This window comes from Phycodurus eques, unplaced genomic scaffold (genome assembly GCF_024500275.1).
Source record: "Phycodurus eques isolate BA_2022a unplaced genomic scaffold, UOR_Pequ_1.1 contig_319, whole genome shotgun sequence".
Lineage (NCBI taxonomy): Eukaryota > Metazoa > Chordata > Actinopteri > Syngnathiformes > Syngnathidae > Phycodurus > Phycodurus eques.
Window position 1 is genome coordinate 20,782 of NW_026904316.1, and position 20,741 is coordinate 41,522.

Sequence of the window (20,741 nt, forward strand, 5' to 3'; positions counted from 1 at the left end):
GATGAGGCCGATGACAGTGGTGTCTTCTGCAAACTTCAGGAGCTTGACAGTCGGGCTCGCTGAGGTGCAGTCGTTCGTGTAGAGAGAGAAGAGCAGCGGAGAGAGGACACAACCTTGGGGCGCCCCAGTACTGATGCTGCGTGTGGATGAGGTGGCCTCCCCCAGCCTGACCTGCTGTGTCCTGCCCGTCAGAAAGCTGTAAATCCACTGGCAGATTGCAGGTGAGACGCTGAGCTGGAGAAGCTTGGTTGAAAGGAGTTCAGGGATGATGGTGTTGAACGCTGAGCTGAAGTCCACGAACAGGATCCTCGCGTAGGTCCCTGCACTGTCGAGGTGTTCTAGGATGAAGTGCAGTCCCATGTTGACTGCATCATCCGCAGACCTGTTCGCTTGGTAGGCAAACTGCAGGGGGTCCAGCAGGGGACCTGTGACACTCTTGAGGTGGTCCAGCACGAGACGTTCAAAGGACTTCATGACCACAGATGTCAAAGCGACAGGCCTGTAGTCATTCAGACCAGAGATTGCAGGTTTCTTGGGGACTGGAATGATGGTGGAGCGTTTGAAACAGGATGGAACTTCGCACATTTCCAAAGATCTGTTAAAGATCTGAGTGAAGACTGGAGCGAGCTGGTCCGCGCAGACTTTGATGGGGACACATGGTCCGGTCCTGTCGCTTTGTTAATCTTCTGTTGTTTGAAGATGCGTCTCACATCCTATTCATGGATGGTTAACGCAGAAGTCAGAGGTGTGGTTGTGGTCGCGGGTGCGGCCGGGTGGGTGTGTGGAGTGAAACTGTCCTTTTCAAATCTGCAATAGAAGGTATTCAAGTCGTTGGCTAGTGTGCTATTGTTCTCAGCTTGGGGGGATCGTCGCTTGTAATTAGTCAGCGATTGGAATGCATGCCAGACTGATTTTGAGTCGTTCGCGCTAAACTTTTTTTCCAATTTTGCTGCATCAAGTTCCCATTTTTGTTTAAACAACGGAAGTCTATAAGGTCTTCCAAACAATGTTTCGTAAGGTGTTAAACCTGTGGTGCTTGTAATGTTGATGTACATTTTAACGAGGTCAAGACACTGTGTCCATGACCTTCCTGTCTCTTCCATACATTTTTTCAGTCTATTTTTTATTGTCCCATTCATTCTTTCCACTAGACCTGCACTCTGAGGGTGGTAAGCACAATGGTTTTTCAAATTGATGTGGAACATGGTTCCTATTTTATTGATTATTTTATTTCCAAAATGAGTCCCATTATCGCTGTAAATGGTTTCATTTTTTTGCCATATCTTGGAATGATGTCTTTACATAGTGCTTTTGCCACCATCAGAGCATCAGGTGATTTTGTTGGGAATAATTCGATCCATTTAGAAAATGCATCCATGATAACCAAACAATACTTCTTTCCCTCACTTTGACTTAATTCTATGTAATCCATGTGAATGCGTTGGAAGGGGTATGTAGGCACTGGGAATTTACCTCAAGTAGGTTGTAATTGCCCTTGCGGATTATGTCGTGCACAGATCATGCATGCTCTACAATAATTCTTTGAATATAAATTGAAAGCATAGGTTGTAAAGTGTCGATGTATCGGTGCCACCATCCCTCCGATTGAGACATGTGACACACCATGGCTCAATATAGCAGCTCATTTGAATAGGTTCTGTGGAAGTATTTGTTTCCCTTCTGTGCTAATGTAAATTTCTTTTTGTAGTTTTGCACCTTGTTTTTCCCAATAATTGCGTTCTTGTTGTGGACTTTGTTGTTGCATGTCTTTTAGTGTTTGGTCATCTTAGGTTTGTTGTTCAATTTGTTTTTTTCAACCTAAAAATGGTTTATAGGCTACTTCTTTCGCGGCTTTGTCAGCAAATGCGTTTCCTTTAGAAACCTTGTCAGTGCCAGATGTATGTGCAACACATTTACAAATTGCCACTTTTCGTGGATGTTGCACTGCGTGTAATAATTGTTTAAGTAACTCAGCATGTGTTACTGGCTTCCCTGTTGACGTAATCATTCCTCTGTTATCCCAATATTGCGCAAACACATGAACTTTGGAATACGCATATTGGCTATCAGTATCGATTGTAACATCTCTATTTATCATTAGTTTGCATGCCTCGGTTAATGCTACTAATTCAGCAGCTTGGGCAGAGTAATGTGACGGTAGTGACTCAGCTTTTAGCACAATAGTATCAGTTACCACCGCGTATCCTGTTTTTATCTTCCCTCGTTCATCTTTTTTCGAAGAACCATCTACATATAGAACCTGTCCGTCCCTTAACGGTTGATCTTTCAAATCACCTCTACATTTAGCAGTTTGTTCAGCCAATTCCTGGCAATCATGCTGCATGCCTTCATCAGGTAAGGGTATTCATGTGGCTGGATTTAAGGTTGTGCATCGCTCAACAGTCAAATGTGATTGTGACAGCAAGATGGCCATGCAAGATAAATGTCTTGCAGGTGATAAAAACGCCATATTGGTTTGCAATAGGAGAGCAGACACTGTATGTGGGACTTTAAGAGTTAATGGATGAAATAACATAATCGTGGAACTGTTCTCTCCTGCCATCGAAGCTGCCACAACTGCTCTGACACAATGCGGTAATGCACACGTCACGCTGTCCAATTTAGTCGAAAAATAAGCCTATGGTCTTAGCTTATCACCGTATTGTTGTGTAAGTACGGAGGTCATGTAATAGCTTTTACAATCTACCATTTGAATGAATGTTTTATCATTAAATTTGGAAGGCCTAGCGCAGCACTGGACACGAAATGTTGTTTAATGTCACAGAAAGCCTTTTCTGCCTCTGTATTCCATTAAACAGGTGATGTCATTTTAAGGTTGTCTTTATACATTAATTTTGACAATGGTGCAACAATTTCTGCATAGTTTGGAATCCATGCTCGACAATAATTTGTCAGACCTAAAAATTATTATTATATGTTTCTTCGTCTGTGGTTTAGGATTTTTTAAGATGATAGCTTTCCTGTCTTCTAATATAGTCCTTCCTCCTACACTTAAATCTACATATAGTAAAATTTGGCTCCCTCCTGGGGGAGTGAATTTAGACATGCGTGTTGTCATAACTTGTGAATAAATGGTTGGACTTTCACAGTAACCTTGCGGTAATCTAGTAAATGTATATTTTTTTGGCCTCAAATGTAAATGCAAACCAAAATTGACTGTTCTTTTCTATTGGTACAGAAAAGAATGCATTACTTATGTCCACTACTGTAAACACAGTCGCGTCTGGTCTTAATGAATTTAACAATGTGTGTGGATCTGGTACGCATGCTGCTCTCTGTATTACTGCAGTATTTACTGCCTGTAAGTCTCCAACCCACTTAAGGTGGGGCCTTTTTTACAGGGAAAAATGGGTGTGTTACATGGTGATTCTGGACACTCCACTATAACTCCTGCCTTAATTAGTGCTTCAATTACCGGTTTGATTCCTTCATGTGCGTCTGGTTTTAATGGATATTGACGAATCCCTGGTCTATATTCTGTTTTGGGTCTAATTTGTACTGGTAAAGCCCCTTTAATAAGGCCTACATCAAATGGTCCTGTTGACCATAATTTTTTTTTTTAAACTTGTTTTAATATTTCCTCATCAATTTCAGTGAGGATAATTTGGTCTTATCAAACAGGATGCATGTGTTTCCCTTCATCACCCTGTATTGTCCAAAACATCGCCTTCCTAATTAGGCCAATTGATGCACTGTATTCCAGTTTGTTTTCTATTTGCTGCCAATCATCTGTCTCCCGTCCTTGTTTTACGAATGTTCCCATATGTTTCCACTGTGACTCATAATCTTTGCACAATGAAATGTCTGGGACACTTGTATTTTTATACAGTTCCTTTAATTTGTCTGGTAAAATAATTCCTGCCGCGACTTTTGCTTCATTGTCTGAGTACAGATAATCTACAGTAATTTTATCAGGTGTCGCATGTCGTAACTTTTTTTTTTTTCCTAACACTCTTTCTGCGTGGAGGGGATGATTAACATATTCCTCCAGAGGGCCAGTTGCTAGGTTTATCCAATGTTTATCTACCCATCTGTTAATGTGTTCTTTCGAATTCGCATGTAAAGCATTTTTTAACTGTTGTTGATAAGGGCCCTGAGGATTGGCATCCTCATTCAAGCCGCTGTTTGCTTCATCCAAATTTGTTGAGTTTCTGTTCCATTTAAATGATAGGACTGTCTAAGATTTTCCATTTCCTCAACAAACTGGACAATGTCTACTTTGTAGGGTGTGATGCCAGCTACGGCCTTTTTCACATCCTCATTAGTCCAGGTCCTACAGACCAAAATAGTTTCTTTGTGGTCCTCTTGTACATTTGGATTTGCCACCTCAAAAATTGGATATAAATCCATGTCTCCCTCGTCTGTGGTTATATTTGTTATTTTGGGAATGGGAGACAATGTTCCTCCCATAGTTTTAGACCAATTCATTTGTACCCCTCCTTATCGTAAAACTCGTTGAGGTTCTCTTCTTTTTCTCACTTCCTTTTTCTCTTTTAGACGCCATGTTCAGCCAGAAGAATAAGTCCTCATATCCCTCTTTTTTTATTTGTGATATATTATTTTTGTGTCGACACTTTATTTCGTTTGGAAGTTGAACTAATTTTTGCGAATTTAGCTGGCCAGCGAAACCGTATTTGGTTATCCATGTGTTTAAATCCTCAAGCTTCTACCTAGACGGGGCGGAGGATTCTCGCATCTCCTTCCAAAACCAGTTGTCACTTACAATCCTGTATATAGATTCATACTTTTACACATTCACATGATACTAGTAAAATCTTTACAAACACACGAAAACACGGAATTTAAGTACGTACAGGACTCCGCCGTCCTCGCGGAATTTGTCGGACTCCGCCGTCCCTCTTTTACTTTGCCAGTGACTAGTATTATACAAGGTTTATTAAACACGGAATTTAAGTACGTACAGGACTCCGCCGTCCTCGCGGAATTTGTCGGACTCCGCCGTCCCTCTATTACTTGCCAGTGACTAGTATTACACAAGGTTTATTCTGCCGCAGACATCTTCGTCGCGCAATTCACTCACTCTTTAATCCCTTTTCCTAAAATTTTTTTTAGAATTTAGCTCACCAAAGTCGTCTTCAATCCTGTGGATTGTCGTCAACCTTCAGATCCCAGTTGAGGAGAACGAAGACCAGTCCCGGAAAGGGTCTCAATTGCCGTGGCCACGGTCTCTTAACTGGATGTCGGCTCCAAAACTGGAATCCTCGGGTGTATTGACATCCGGCTCGAAGGACCAATTTAATGTTGGATTTATCTTACCCAACATTATAAAAAATAGACACAAATGGAATGAAGACGCTGGTTTCTTTTTCTCATGAGAAGGGCGCATGGGAGATTGTTCAGATTACAACCTCTCATCACGCTCGAAACAATCTCTCCCGTCGCTCCTGTATTTATTTGAAATAGGGAGGTTTTACAAGAGCTACAAGACACAACACACTAAGCTACAAGACACAATACACTAAGGGTAGGGTTTCAAGGTGAAGACATGGGACCAACACCTGCCACGTCCCGGCCACGTCCTTGGTCAAGACGCCCTTCTCTCTGATAATTCCTGCTGAGTCATCTTGAAGGCGAGACATCTTCCTTTCTCAAAATCGTCCGTAATACTAATGCAAGCTAAGCAAATAAATGATAACTTTTACAATATATTTAACAAATAATTAGAGAGCAGAGTGGGGCAGCGGAAGCGTGCTGGGCCCTTAACCCAAAGGTCGATGGATCGAAACCATCCTCTGCTATCTGGAGCTCGTTCTCTGTTATCGTATGTCTGCTCATAGGATGTTGTGGAACTGCTCTCATTTAATGTCTTACTCTTCGTGAGAAATATTGTACAATTAAGACTTGTCAACTCATTGGCTGAGGCCCACGGGAAGTGATCCTTTCCTCAAGTCACTTCGTACTGACAAAAAAATGTGTCCTTTAGTCACTGTTCTGTCAATTTAAAATCACTATGTCAGTACCCATAAAGATGGCACGACAGTTCAGCGTGAAAGACAAAGGTAATGACATTAAGGCGAACTCTTTCAGGGGAGCTAATATTTTACGGCGACACGCAAACAGTCCAAACAGAACGGCAAACAGCTCGACCTTTTTGTGGTCAAAAATACGTATTGTCCCAAACGCCTTGTTGGAGCCAATGACAAAATGGTAGGATATTAACGACATTGAAAAGGAAGTGGCAGTGGTGGGATTCGAACCCACACCTCCTGAGAGACTGGAGCTTAAATCCAGCACCTTGGACCGCTCGACCACACTACCTGCAAACCCCATATTTTTACGGGGAATTTTTTGATAAATGTCAGCCCGACCGAACGGTCGGGCTTACATGGTATGGTGACAAAACTTGTTGTACTGTGACATAAGCCGCCAGGGCAAACGATTTGGCCCTGCGACCCCAAAATGAAGTCTGGCAAATTGGATTATTTTTTGATATCTTCCGTGTAGTGTGACATATCAACGACAACTCTCCGACAGCGCAACTTGACAGAGACCAGTAGGATTGCATATTCTGACCGGCGCATCACCTGCCGTGCTTACCGTTGTCAACATACTTGCTCGCTGTTGTTAACATTTCTTGTCACGCACAAACCAATGTTTACCGAAGCTTTCGGGCATGATTCGACGGAACGCCGGCATGTTTACGTGCAACTGTATGTGCTTGCGCTTGCTAGGGTACATAACATTTTGTTGCCTGCTTGCGAGCCGTATCGTATGAAAAGTACTTGAACATACCTCGCGTTGACCGGTGACACGTTTTCTGCTTCCAACTCTCGAACAGTGTTTGATTTGACAAGATAAAGCCCAGTAATGGTAAAAGACGGGATAGGGTGCTATCGGAATAAATGTCGATTAGTGTCTGTAGTGTCTTTAATTCATAAATTAACTATATATATATATATATATATATATATATATATATATATATATATATATATAAAAAAGTCACTGATGGTGTAGTGGTACACTCGCCTGACTTTGGTGCAGGCAGCGTGGGTTCAGTTGCCACTCAGTGACGATGTGAATGTGAGTGCGAATGGTTGTCTGTGTCTATATGTGCCCTGTGACTGACTGGCGACCAGTTCAGGGTGTAGTCCGCCTTTCGCCCGAAGTCAGCTGGGATAGGCTGCGGCGTCCCGCAACCCTAACCAGGATAAGCGGTGTTGAAAATGGATGGATGAATATATATATATATATCAATAACTAAAATATCAAAAATATTAAATCTTTCAAGCTTCAGTTTTATTGTATTTGATGAATTTTAACTCTTTAAAGGCCAATATGTTTACATACTTTTTATCTTCGAAGAATTCTAAAAATATACTTATACAAATTAAGAAATATACGGAGTTAAATATGAGTAATAATTTTTAAACTAATTACATTTGGAGGATTTAAAAATTTAAAAATAAAAATATCATAAATTATGTAATTAGTTTGAAATACATATATAAATATATTTCAAAAACAAAAAATAATTAAAATTTAATAAATGTTAATACATATTTTATATACATTTTTCAAAAAGATCAATTGCATGTTAGGAATTTTAATCGTTTGAGATAAAAAGATATACAATAAACTATTTATTATTGGCTTTTTTTTACAATATAGTCTTATTTTGTACAATTTTGATTAAAAAAATAATAATAATTTTTAAAAAAAATCAAGTTAATATATGTACATTTGAAGATTCCCGTGACCCTTGTGAGGATAGGCGGCACAGAAAATGGATGGATGGATGGATATTTCAAGATGAATTTTAACTATTTATTATTGAATTAGTTTACAGCACGAGGCAGAGTGTGTACTTCAAATAAAACAGACCAGTAGTGGGGTAAAAAGAAAAAAGTTAAAAAAAGAAAAAAAAAAGCTAATTTTGCGACATGCTTTGAATTGGAAACAAGTAACAAGTGGTGAGGAGCGGAAGAAAGAGGCCCCCTTTGTTGTCGTAAACATCGGACGTGTGTTTACTCAGGGAAATCCAATGACTTGTGTGTGTGCCAGTGCACTTCCAGGACAGAGTCTGTTTGGAATCACAACATGAGAGGTGCCATCTCTGGCTAACATCTCTCCCACCCCATTCATGCACACGCGCATGCGCTCACCCCTTCACAGACGTCGTCTTCCCGCCTGACTCGGGAGCAGGCTTGCGTCAGAAGCTTGTGGCGCCAGGCCGCCTCCCTGAGGAACAGCTTCCCGCAACTCAGGGCCTTCAGTTACAGGAGTGTGCAGTAAAAAAAAAAAAAAAGCACCCAGAACCCCTCCCGAACCCATTTCACACAGAGGATTTTTTTTTCCAGTTGTTGGTGCTCTGTGTGAAAGCTTTTCAAGATGCAAGTCATCATTAGGCCAATTATTTGGCTTTGACTTGCAAGTACAGACTTGAGATATGAGCTCTGTATGGTGGCGGTGAACTTAAATCAATTCACTCCACAATAAGAAGCAGGTTGGTAAATAGCAAACAAGTCATCAAAAAAAGAGGCTTCAAGCTATTAATGCCACTCTCAGTTGATGTTTACTGTCATACTAAACATTAAACGAAGAAGATTACACTTTGTATATTTAAAACAATTGTTTATGCTAGCTTAATGACAGCACACAATGCAAAACGCCATGGACAGGCTAACAAATAGCATCAATAGTCGCCTCGTTGGGTTCTGGGTAAAGGTACAGGGAAACGAATACTAGCTCTACCATTAATGGCTCTGCTGCGCCTTCCAGAACACTGTCCGACATGCGAGGCGAGTGCGCCGCTGCAGACCAGCTTTCACACACACACAAACTACTGAAAGGCTCTCATAAGGACTACTCAAACACTCTCGTACACAAGTCTTGCTCTCATTAACACTACTCAAATGCTCTCATTGACTACTCAAATGCTCTCCTTTACACTACTCAAATGCTCTCATTTACACTACTCAAATGCTCTCATACACACGCGTCTTGCTCTCATCAACACTACTCAAATTCGTTCACGCAAGCATGTCAATCACATTCTTGCACACATCACTGGCATTCACGAGTTCATGGCAATCATGCTCACACGTGAATAGTGTAAATCTTTTATTAGGTAGTTCAATTCAAAAAGTTAAATTATAGAGATGAACTGTACACTGCACACACTCAGAGTGAAGTATTCATATTTAAAATATGTATTATTTTGATGATTGCAGCTCATAGAAAATAAAAAAAATTCTCCGTATTGAGAAACTAAAATATAACGAAACGAAATAGTGAATTCATTCAAGAAATCGTGATTTTTAACGTAGAAATTAGGCTGGAATTTGCCCTCCGAAAAGAACTTCAGCGTTTAATCACTGTATGAGTACTGAAAAAAAACTTTTCAAATATATTCTAATTTATTGAGAGGTACCAATATTTAATAAAGTCATGTAATATTTGACTCTGACTGGAGTGCGCAGCTATGCTACGAGTTTCACTACGACAATTAAATTCCTTCTTTCCCTTTGGACACCTCATTAGGTACACCGGCGCAGGGGAGCTTCAACGCGACTATCCGGCCATCCTGCCTGCAACGAAACGTATACGTTTCAGATTGTAACGCAGCAGTGTTGAAACTCTGCCTTGAGTCCAGAAGTAAACACACGTCCACTGCGCTTTAGCCCAAAAGGCACATATATTCACCAGAATTCGCGACCGAATAATGCCATCCCGCTCTTGATAGACGAGCCAGCCTGGTACAACGTCATACACGACACGGCTTCTGATTGGCCGACCATGACGTCATATCCTACAGCACTTACACATTAAAAACACAATAATTGAAACACAATAATCAATAAGTATATGACATATATTCATTAAAAATATATATGTATGTACTATACAGTATAATGCTATGTAACGCTACTGCTTAAGTTAGGCTTACTAATGCACTTTATCGCTGTTGGTCAATGCCATATTTTATTTTGAAACCACTTTTCAACTCATAAATACACGCTCACATACACGCCTCAAATGTTTGCACACATACACCTCAAACACACTCACATGAACATGTCAGATCTATTCACATACCATCCTCAAATCCATTCATAAAATACACTCAAATCCTTTCACATTTCCATCTCAAATGCTCGCATACATACTTTATTTTAAGATAGATAGATAGATAGATAGATGTGATCATGGTATGGAAAATATTAAGGTTGCCCGTTTTATGTTAGAGAAAAGAGGTTTGAACAGTGTTATTACATGTGTATCAGTGCACAACCAAAAGATTGAGAGACAATGGGCAGAGCTCAATAGAATTGTATCCAGACACTTAATAAATCTCTTTAACTTCATGGAGGAGCATGGGGTACTGGATTCGCTGAATGGACTACATCTATTTTGCCTGCACTATGTGTATCTGCCAAGAATTGATAGAGCAACAACTGAATTTATCAATCAATGGAACAATCATGGCCCCTCTACACAAGGGGGTGGCATGCAGGTGTTATTAACAATGCAGGAATCCATCCAGGTGTAGTTGTCACGCGCGACCAAATACTGCACACCCCTGCCCCTTCTTCTGGAATCCAATAGTTCACCCACCGTGTACACTGGCTCACCATCAACCACCCACGGAGGAGGAGGAGGCACCGCTGGAGGACACAGGGGGCTGGAGGAAACCGGTTTGAGCAAGGAGACATGGAATACCGGATTAACTTTCATGGTGGGAGGAGCCGAAGTTTAACTGCCACCGGGTTAACAACAGAGTCAATTTCGAAAGGCCCAATATACCGAGGACCCAGTTTTTTAGAACCCCCGGCCAAATGCAAATCTTGTGTGGACAACCAGACCTTCTCACCTGGACGGTAGGGAGGAGCTGAGATCCGATGACGATCAGCTAACTGCCTGTTGCGAGCCTCAGTACGGGACAAGGCCACCCTTGCATCCCGCCACACCCGATGATGTCATGTGTATGTGTGTGTGTGTGTGTGTGTGTGTGTGTGTGTGTGTGTGTGCGTGTGTGCCAGGTTTTGTCTTCCTCTCTCGTTTCTCACACACCTGCTCCTGTGAGCATCTTCACCACCTGTGCCTCGTTCATACCTAATTACCGATTGTATTTAACCTCGTGTCTCATTCCCACTCGTTGCCAGTTTGTTGTACCTTGTCGTCACGTTCCAGCATTCCTTGTCACAGACTCACAGTAAGACTTTGACCCTGTTCCGATTATCGACCTTGCCTCTTTGCCTCATGTTCTTGGATGCTGTTGCCCTTCTTGGATTGCCTGCCCGTGTACCGACCTATGCCCGTCTATTAAACCTCTCTTTTTGGAAACTGTCCATTTGTTTTGGAGTCTTGCATTTTTGGGTCCTAGCCTCTGTTCCGTTCATGACAGAAGAAACTGGCCATAACATGGACCCAGCAGACTCAGACCCGGTGCGCAAAGCCCTTCAAGCGCAGGGTCAACGCCTCTCGAAGCAGGATGAGCAGCTTGCTGCCCTCCACCTTCATCTAGAGGGACTGTCAAGGCATCAGGACAATATGATGAGACAGGTGGCCTCACAGTTTGAACTTCTTATGAAAATTATCCAAGAAAAGGAACCAGTTGGCACCACACCCAATACCGCCACGGTATTTCCATGTGAAACAGTCAACATGCAGCCACCTGCCACCTCCGCTGCTGTCTGCCCACAGCTCTCTCGACCGGAGAGGTTCTCGGGTAATTCTGGGAACATTAAGCCGTTCATCACGCAGTGCGAACTCCACTTTGAGCTCCAGGCAGCTGCCTTCCCCACCGAGCGGGCAAAGATCGCTTTCGTCATTTCCCACCTGACTGGTCGTGCGGAGGCGTGGGCTACTGCTGAATGGAGCCGCAATTCCGCCACGTGTCATTCATGGGCTTTTTTCGTAAAGACTATGGAGCAAATTTTTCAATTTTCCACTCCTGATCGTGAGGCAGCTCGCTCCCTTGTCATCTTACAACAAGGCATGCGCAGGGTGTCAGATTACGCGATTGAGTTTCGCATTCTAGCAGCTGAGAGTCATTGGAATAATCGGGCGCTACTCGATGCCTTTTTTCAAGGACTATCCCCCGCCGTCAAGGATCATTTAGTGCCGCTAGACCTGCCGACCGACTTGGACACTCTCATCGCTCTCGCCGTAAAAATCGACAAGAGGCTTTTGGATCGCGAGCTGGATGGAGATCGGCGGAAGGCTGCGTCACCGCGCACTTTGAGGACAAGCCTCGGTGACCAGCCAAACCAAGGCAGATCCCCTGGTTCCAGTCTCAGCCCACTGGCTAACGTCCCCACGGAGGAACCCATGCAACTGGGCAGGTTCCGTCTCTCCCCTGAGGAACGTCAACGCCGGCTGAGGGAAGGGCGGTGCTTCTACTGCGGTCAGTTGGGTCATTCCGTGAGCAACTGTCACGTCAAAGTTGCCGGTGCCGGTAGCAAGGGCACGGGAGAGGTGAGTCTGAATTTGATGAAGGAAGACCCTACACGGGTTCTTCCTAAAGTGACACTATGCTCTCCTGATCAAGAAATTCATACACCTGTATTAATTGACTCTGGTTCTCACGCAAACTTACTCAACTCCATCCTCGTTAAACGTATGCACCTTAGAACCTTTGAAATAAAACGCCACCGCAACACCTATGCTGCAGACGGCAGTTTTATGGGCAAAATCACTCACTGCACTCAAACACTCACATTGACATTTCCCGATTCTCACTCGGAACGCATTAGTTTTCATGTTTTTGACGCCATGAATCAGGACCTTATCTTAGGGAACCCATGGTTGAGATTACATAACCCCCACATTGACTGGTCCTCTGGGCAGGTTATGTCATGGGGCAGCAATTGCGCCCGGAACTGTTTCAAGCCGCCATGTGATGTTCAGGGTCATGTTTCTAAGGACAATCCACAGACCCCATCTGGGGATCCTGATTTATCTCAAGTGCCCACCTGTTACCAGGATATTAAAGACGTTTTTTCCAAGTCCAAGGCCAAATCCCTTCCACCCCACAGACCTTATGACTGTGCTATTGACTTGCTGCCTGGAACCACACCCCCACGAGGCAGGTTGTTCTCTCTTTCAGGGCCGGAACACAAGGCCATGAAGGAGTACGTGGAGGAATCACTGGCAGCCGGCCTCATTCGCCCATCTTCATCCCCTGCGGGAGCAGGATTTTTCTTTGTGGACAAGAAAGACAAGACCCTGCGACCCTGTATCGATTACCGGGGTCTCAACGATATCACTGTAAAAAACAGGTACCCTCTTCCTCTCATCTCCACCGCCTTTGAGTTCCTGGAGGGAGCCAAGGTTTTCACCAAACTGGACTTAAGAAATGCATATCATCTAGTCAGAATAAGGGAGGGGGATGAATGGAAAACAGCATTTAACACACCAACAGGACATTATGAATATTTGGTAATGCCTTTTGGGCTTACTAACGCTCCAGCTGTTTTCCAGAACCTCGTCAATGATGTCCTGCGTGACATGCTGAATGTTTATGTTTTTGTTTATTTGGATGACATTTTGATTTTCTCCCCGGATGAGGAGACTCACATTATTCATGTCCGCTCTGTTTTGCAGCAGTTACTGCAGAACCAACTATATGTTAAGGCTGAGAAATGTGAGTTCCACAGGGCGTCAGTTTCTTTTCTGGGTTTTGTCCTGGCTCAAGGTGAAGTCAAAATGGACCCTTGCAAAGTCGATGCAGTAATTAATTGGCCTACTCCCACGTCACGCAAAGATGTACAAAGGTTCTTAGGGTTTGCAAACTTCTACAGAAAATTCATCAGGAATTTCAGTTCTATAGCCTCTCCTTTGCATGATCTTACCTCGCCACACAAACCTTTTGCATGGAACCCGCTTTGTCAGGCAGCGTTTCAAAAACTTAAGTCGAGCTTTACCTCCGCTCCCATCCTTACTTTGCCAGATCTCCAACAGCAGTTTGTGGTAGAAGTCGATGCGTCTGATGCCGGAATAGGAGCAGTGCTCTCCCAGAAATCTCTCAAGGATGATAAATTACATCCTTGTGCTTTTCTCTCCAAAAAACTGACCCCAGCTGAGAAAAATTATGACATTGGTGACCGTGAACTGCTGGCAGTCAAGGTGGCCTTCATGGAGTGGAGGCACTGGCTAGAGGGGGCACAGACTCCGTTTTTAGTATGGACAGATCACAAGAACCTTGAGTATATTAAGACTGCTAAAAGATTAAATGCGAGGCAGGCTAGATGGGCTCTGTTCTTTACTAGATTTAATTTCACGCTATGGTAAGTACCAGTTCAACGGCGAGCAACGCATGGTCACTCTGACTCGACCATGTGTACAGTGGCCTGTCCAGATTCTGCACAAGAGAGGCTGATGTTAAACAGAGATAGATGCGTGATTGCTTCAGTTCATTTTGAACAACCTGCGCCCTGGTGAAAACTGGGCGACTTAGATTTAAAGTCCTCCAGATTTCTACCATATTACTACAGGTCATCAGATCTAAAAGACAATTCCTGCTAACATCAGTCCGAAAAACATTATTTACACTGACATCCAGCTTACTGAGATATGTATTGAAATCACCAATCAACAAGGTTCTATCAGTCACAAAGGAGAATACATGCAGGAAAAAGTCCCTCCTATCTAACTCCACATTAGGAGCGTAAATGTTTACCAACCGGAACTTCAACGGTCCATCATATTCTACCACAATGAATCTCCCCTGATTGTCAGCATGCACTAGGGTGGGATAACCTAAGGGGCCGCATTTCGTCAAAATGGCAACCCCACAAGATCTTGATGTGCCTAATGCCACGTGAAGCGAACCAAGCTTCATATTTTCTATTTTCTTAATGTGCTCGCCCTCCCACCAAGTTTCTTGTAAGCACAAAATATCCCACTTGGTGTGGCACATAATGTCGTGAATTTTATGGTCACTACGAAGACCACAGGCATTTGCTGACACCAGAAGAAAATTCATCATAAGCAAAAAAGAAAAGATGGACTCGTCGAGTCTACTTAAATTTTTTAAGCCCGCCCTTTCCAGTGCCTTCACATTGCCGTTTCTTCCGCTCCATCACATCAACCTCCATGCCCTCATCTGAGTCCAGGACTGGTTCTAGGGTGGCAGACGAACGGGTGATACGAGGGGGCAATAGCTGTGACAAGGGAAAACGCGCCAGCCGCTCAATCGAAACATCCCCTCCTGAGAGCCCAGTCTGATGCCTCCCCTCACTGTTCTGTGAGGTGCCTCCCTTCTGAATAGAAGACACAGACTGTATTTGCTCTTTTCTCCGCTTAGGACTTTTAATCGTCGGCCTAGGAGTACACCTAAATTCAACAGTCGCCTCCTCCTGTTCAGGGGCAGAGAGTGGGGACGGCCCAGCACTCACCCCCATCTCAGGTTCAGCCTCTGCCACCCCGGCATCAGGGATAGGGATTTCTTCCCCTCCCCCCCGTTCAGGAGTAGGGCGAGGAACAATACCTCAAGCCCCCACTGTCACAGGCGCCTCCACCAGCAAACGTGTCAGAGTTGATTCCTCCAGACCAGCAGCCAGCAATCCAGACGAAACAGAGAGGATGGAGGACTTGGCATCAGCAGCCCGGGCACAAGGGATCCCCCCATCTAATTTCCCCTTTTCACAAACACAGAGAGGAAAATATTGCCTGCATGTAGCACACCTTTGCGAATTGGGCATCTGACACTCGCGGGCATAATGCCCCTGGACTCCACACTTCCTACACAGAAACTCGGGACAGTCCCTGTACACATGGTTGGGAGAGAGACACCCTCGACAAACTTTAACCTGTCGACCGTGAATAACACGAAAGTACTCCGGACCTGCCGCTGTGACAAACCTAGCCGAGTAAGGCAGAGACTGTACAGTGGTGGTGAATTTCACCTTTACAAACCTAGTGCCGTCCGCGATGTCCGTTCCCGGCCACATTCTCCTCCTCACCTCAGAGACTGCTGAGACTCCCCAAGCCTGTAGTTTCTCCAGGATATCATCATCCTCGATATAAGCTGGCAGCCCCATAAAAGAAACAACCAGCTCATCAGGGGCAACTTCCCTGCCATGAATTCTGGCACTCCCAATACAAAATCCATCGAGCAGTTTCTCCTTTGCATTAACAGAATTAACAGTCACTTCATATTTATCCTTTGCAATAACCCTGCATACTGTAACGCTCCCACATACTTCAGCTGTTCCCCTAATTAATATTATTGGAGTAATGGCATCACCATTGTCAATTTCAAGAATCAATGTTAAATCTCTCCTACCTTTTTGTCACGAGATTCTTATTCACCACAACACTGCAATCCGTCAAACCTTCTCCTTGCCCGAATCCATCTTGTTCACCTGCCTCATGTCTCCAAGCCTGTCCTGACCAACAACCAATCCGTCCATTCGGCCTGAAGGGGTGAAAAACAATTAAGACAAAACACTCCTCCACAGCGGGAAGCTGGGAGGAGGTAAAAGGTCACAAAGAAAAAAAACAAAACCCAAAACAAAAAGCAAAAACCAAAAAAAACAATCAAAAAACACAAGTAACAGGTAGCCGGTGTCTACTACACAACGAGCCTTCTCAGGGTAGTATGGCCGTAAGCCACATGGTTACCTGAAAAGCAACATTTTATATTTTAAAAATATCATATTTCGCTTAAAAATATCTCGAGCGAATCGCGTCATCTTCCATCCATCCATTTTCTGAGCCGCTTCTCCTCACTAGGGTCGCGGGCGTGCTGGAGCCTATCCCAGCTGTCATCGGGCAGGAGGCGGGGTACACCCTGAACTGGTTGCCAGCCAATCGCAGGGCACATAGAAACAAACAACCATTTGCACTCACAGCCATGCCTACGGGCAATTTAGAGTCTCCAATTAATGCATGTTTTTGGGATGTGGAAGGAAACCGGAGTACCCGGAGAAAACCCACGCAGCTATGGGGAGAACATGCAAACTCCACACAGGCGGGGCCACGGATTGAACCCGGGTCCTCAGAACTGTGAGGCTGACGCTCTAACCAGTCGGCCACCATGCCGCTCGCGTCATCTTTATTCTCCAATTGTTGGCTGGTCGATTTTGGATTTTTTTGTGTGGATGATGTGAACTCATTCTCAACACTACAAATGTGTGAAAAGTAAACACACTCGAAAATTTGAGAACTTGCACGCTGCCAAAACTCAGACAAGAGCATGCAAAATCCTCTTGGACCCTCCACATCCTGGTCACCAACTCTTCAAAAACATAATCATCTTTATTTGCCAAGAATTTCCAAAAAACACACAAGAAATTTGTCTCTGGTAGTTGGAGCCGCTCTAGTACGACAACAGACAGTCAATTGACAGAGAACACTTTTGAGACATCAAGACATTGACAAAAAACAGTCACTGAGCAATTTAGGGTTGCTCGTTATCTGGTAATGCCAGTACATTTTTTTTTGACAATTGTGCAAACAGATCCTCTAGCATTTAGAGCAGTTCAAAAGACTAATATTGCAATAGTCTGGTGAAATGACCATTGTGCAAAGGGCGCCGAGACTTCAAGCGAGTCGTGCGATAATCTGGGACAATGTTTATTGTGCAAATGTTGCAGATTCTCTTCAATCAGTGTGCAATTGGAGCAGATGCAACTAGCATTAGTGGCCAGTATTGGTCAACAACAGATATAGTGCAGCGTGGCGAGACTACAACAGTGAGTGCACGAGTCATATATAATTGTCTTCTTCCAGGTCCTTCCCCCAGGTAAGTGCTATCGAACAATGCAAACTAAGTGCCAGGTTGGATAAAATTAGAAACAAGCTCATCAGAGGGACAGCAAGGTTCGATGTTTTGGAGACAAAGTTAAAGAGAGCAGACTTTGATGGTTCGGACATGTCCAGAGGAGAAATAGTGAGTATATTGGTAGAAGGATGATGAGGATGGAGCTGCCAGGCAAGAGAAGTAGAGAAAGACCAAAGACAAGGTTGATGGATGTCGTGAGGGAAGACATGATGGCAGTTGGTGTTCGACAGGAGGATGCAGGAGGCTTACATGGAATAGGATGACGAAAGGGAAAGAAGAAGAAGAATCTACTCCGACTAATACTGCCATTCACTCGACTGTAATGTATTCCTCGGAAGTGGTTCGGGTTCATAAACCATGGCTTTGGGGTCCACACAATATTGTGCAATAATTACGTATCATTTAAAAATCCATACCTTCGTATCCTTAGCCTCGAGCCAATTAAAAGCACTGATGTGATAAAATTGTGACGTATCACATGATACTATATATATATATATATATATATATATATATATATATATATATATATATGTGTATTTATTTATTTTTTTACTGTCGGAAAAGGAGAAACGGGATGTTTAAAAAAGGTACGTGAAGATTCTGTCTCCTAATAAAGAGACGGTAAGTCATAAGAGAGAGAATGACTGCATTATAATTTAGGTCAACCACCGATAAGAAAACGATTCCACGAGAATCTAAAGTGAAAAAGCTTACAGCACCTGGTATTCCCAGGTGGTCTCCCATCCAAGTACAAACCAGGCCTGCCTCTGCTTAGCTTCCGAGATCAGAATGAAATCGGGCGTTATCAGGGTAGTATGGCCGTAAACCACATGGTCACCTGAAATCAACATTTAATATTTAAAAAATATCGTATTTCGCTTCAAAATATTTTCAAGCGGTTCGCCTCATCTTTATTCTCCAATTGTTGGCTTTTATTTTTGTGTGGATGATGCAAACTCATTCTCAACACTACAAATGTGTGATCAGATCATAGATTTTGAAAAGTCAACACACAAGATAATTTGAGAACTTGCACACTGCCAAAACTCAGACAAGGGCATGCAAAATCCTCTTGTACCCTCGACATCCTGGTCACCACCTCTTCAGAAACAGAATCAGAATCATCTTTATTTGCCAAGTATGTCCAAAAAACACAAGGAATTTGTCTCTGGTCGGAGCCGCTCTAGTACGACAGCAGACAGTCAATTGACAGAGAACACTTTTGAGACATAAAGACATTGACATAAATCAGTCACTGAGCAATAAAGGGTTGCTAGTTATCTGGTAATGCCGGTACATTTTTTTCGACAATTGTGCAAAAAGAGTCCTCTAGCATTTAGAGCAGTTCGAAAGACTAATATTGCAATAGTCCGGTGCAATAACCAATGTGCAAAGGGCGCCAAAACTTCAAGCGTGTAGTGCGATAATCTGGGACAATATTTATTGTGCAAATGTTGCAGATTCTCTTCAATCAGTGTGCAATTGGAGCAGATGCAACTGGCATGAGTGGCCAGTATTGGTCAACAACAGATATGCAAATAGTGCAGCCTGGCAAGACTACTACAGTGAGTGCACGAGTAATATATAATTGTCTTCTTCCAGGTCCTTCCCCCAGTTAAGCGCTATCGAACAATGCAAACTAAAACTAGCAGACATTCTGTTGGATCTATCTCGCCCGACACCAATAAAAATAGACACAAAAAGCAATGAAGACGCTGGTTTCTTTTGCTCATGAGGAGGACGTATGGGATATTGTTCAGATTACAGACCCCCATCACGCTCTAAACAATCTCTCCTGTCGCTCCTGTATTTATTTGAAATACGGAGGTTTCTCAGTTACAAGACATAACATATTAAGCTCCAAGACACAACACACTAAGGGGAGGGTTTCAAGGTGAAGACATGACACCAACACCGGCCACGTCCTTGATCAAGACGCCCTTCTATTGGATGATTCCTGCTGAGTCATCTTCTTGAAGGCGAGACATCTTCCTTTCTCTCACGGTCAGCAAGCAACCATCAAAATCGTCCATAATTCTAATGCAAGCTAAGCAAATAAATGATAACTTCTACAATTTATTTAACATTTCCCTCCTGTTTATCATGTATTTGCACAAATTCTCATATCATTTTACAGTCACTTCATTTTGATTTTTAACTGTAGAATCATTTTTATGAAGCAAATACATTTACACTGAGAGTAAACTTGTCATACATGAATGTTGTAGTTTAAGCATCGTAATCACCTGGATCAGGAAACAAATCAGGTAAAACAACATCATCATCATCATCGTCATCATTAGCAACATCCAGTAAAGGATACATCTGTTCCATACGCTTATCCATGGGGGTAATTTCTGTGGTAATTAATCTACTGATTAAAGCCCGAATGCATGGGATACAACAACAACCACATAATGTCAGAATGGCTGCAAAAACAGCAATTGATATCAATATTGGTGAAATTAGGGTTTTGTATTTACCAAAAACGTCCATCCAGCTGTCCCACAAGGAGCTGTCCACACCAGAGTGTTGACTGAGGGTCCGTAGACCATTGATGGCTCTGGTCAAGCTGCCATCTGCAGCAGTATTGTTTGGAATGTATGTACATTGATCTCCAAACATACCGCAAACACCTCATCATGTTTATACAAGTAAAATTACTCGGTGCTACTAAAGTAGAAAACATTGGTTTGTGTTTTTCTGCTTTTGTTACGGGATATATCGGATCACGTGATTTACACCTCTCAGTTGGGATCATTCAGGGTGGGACGTCCCATATACCACATAAACAAAAACAACACCATAGTAACCAAAGTTGCGACGTAACAACCTATCGAATCTCGTAACCAACGCGGGTGTACCTTTCTGCTGAGTTCTCACTAAACGGGTTGGTGTCTTTATTCTTCACTGACCAGAAAGCGTTTTCAGAATCTACACATCTGCTCCCGCTCTGTTATCAGAC

At 43.2% G+C, this 20,741-nt stretch overlaps 2 non-coding genes across 2 annotated transcripts; both read right to left on the reverse strand.

Annotated features, from left to right (window-relative positions):
• Positions 1–6,218: 6,218 nt before the first annotated feature.
• Positions 6,219–6,300, reverse strand: trnal-uaa (transfer RNA leucine (anticodon UAA)). Its single transcript has one exon. It is a non-coding gene; the product is annotated as a tRNA-Leu (tRNA).
• Positions 6,301–18,483: 12,183 nt separating this feature from the next.
• On the reverse strand, positions 18,484–18,603 carry LOC133398750 (5S ribosomal RNA). Its single transcript, XR_009768019.1, has one exon. It is a non-coding gene; the product is annotated as a 5S ribosomal RNA (ribosomal RNA).
• Positions 18,604–20,741: the final 2,138 nt, after the last annotated feature.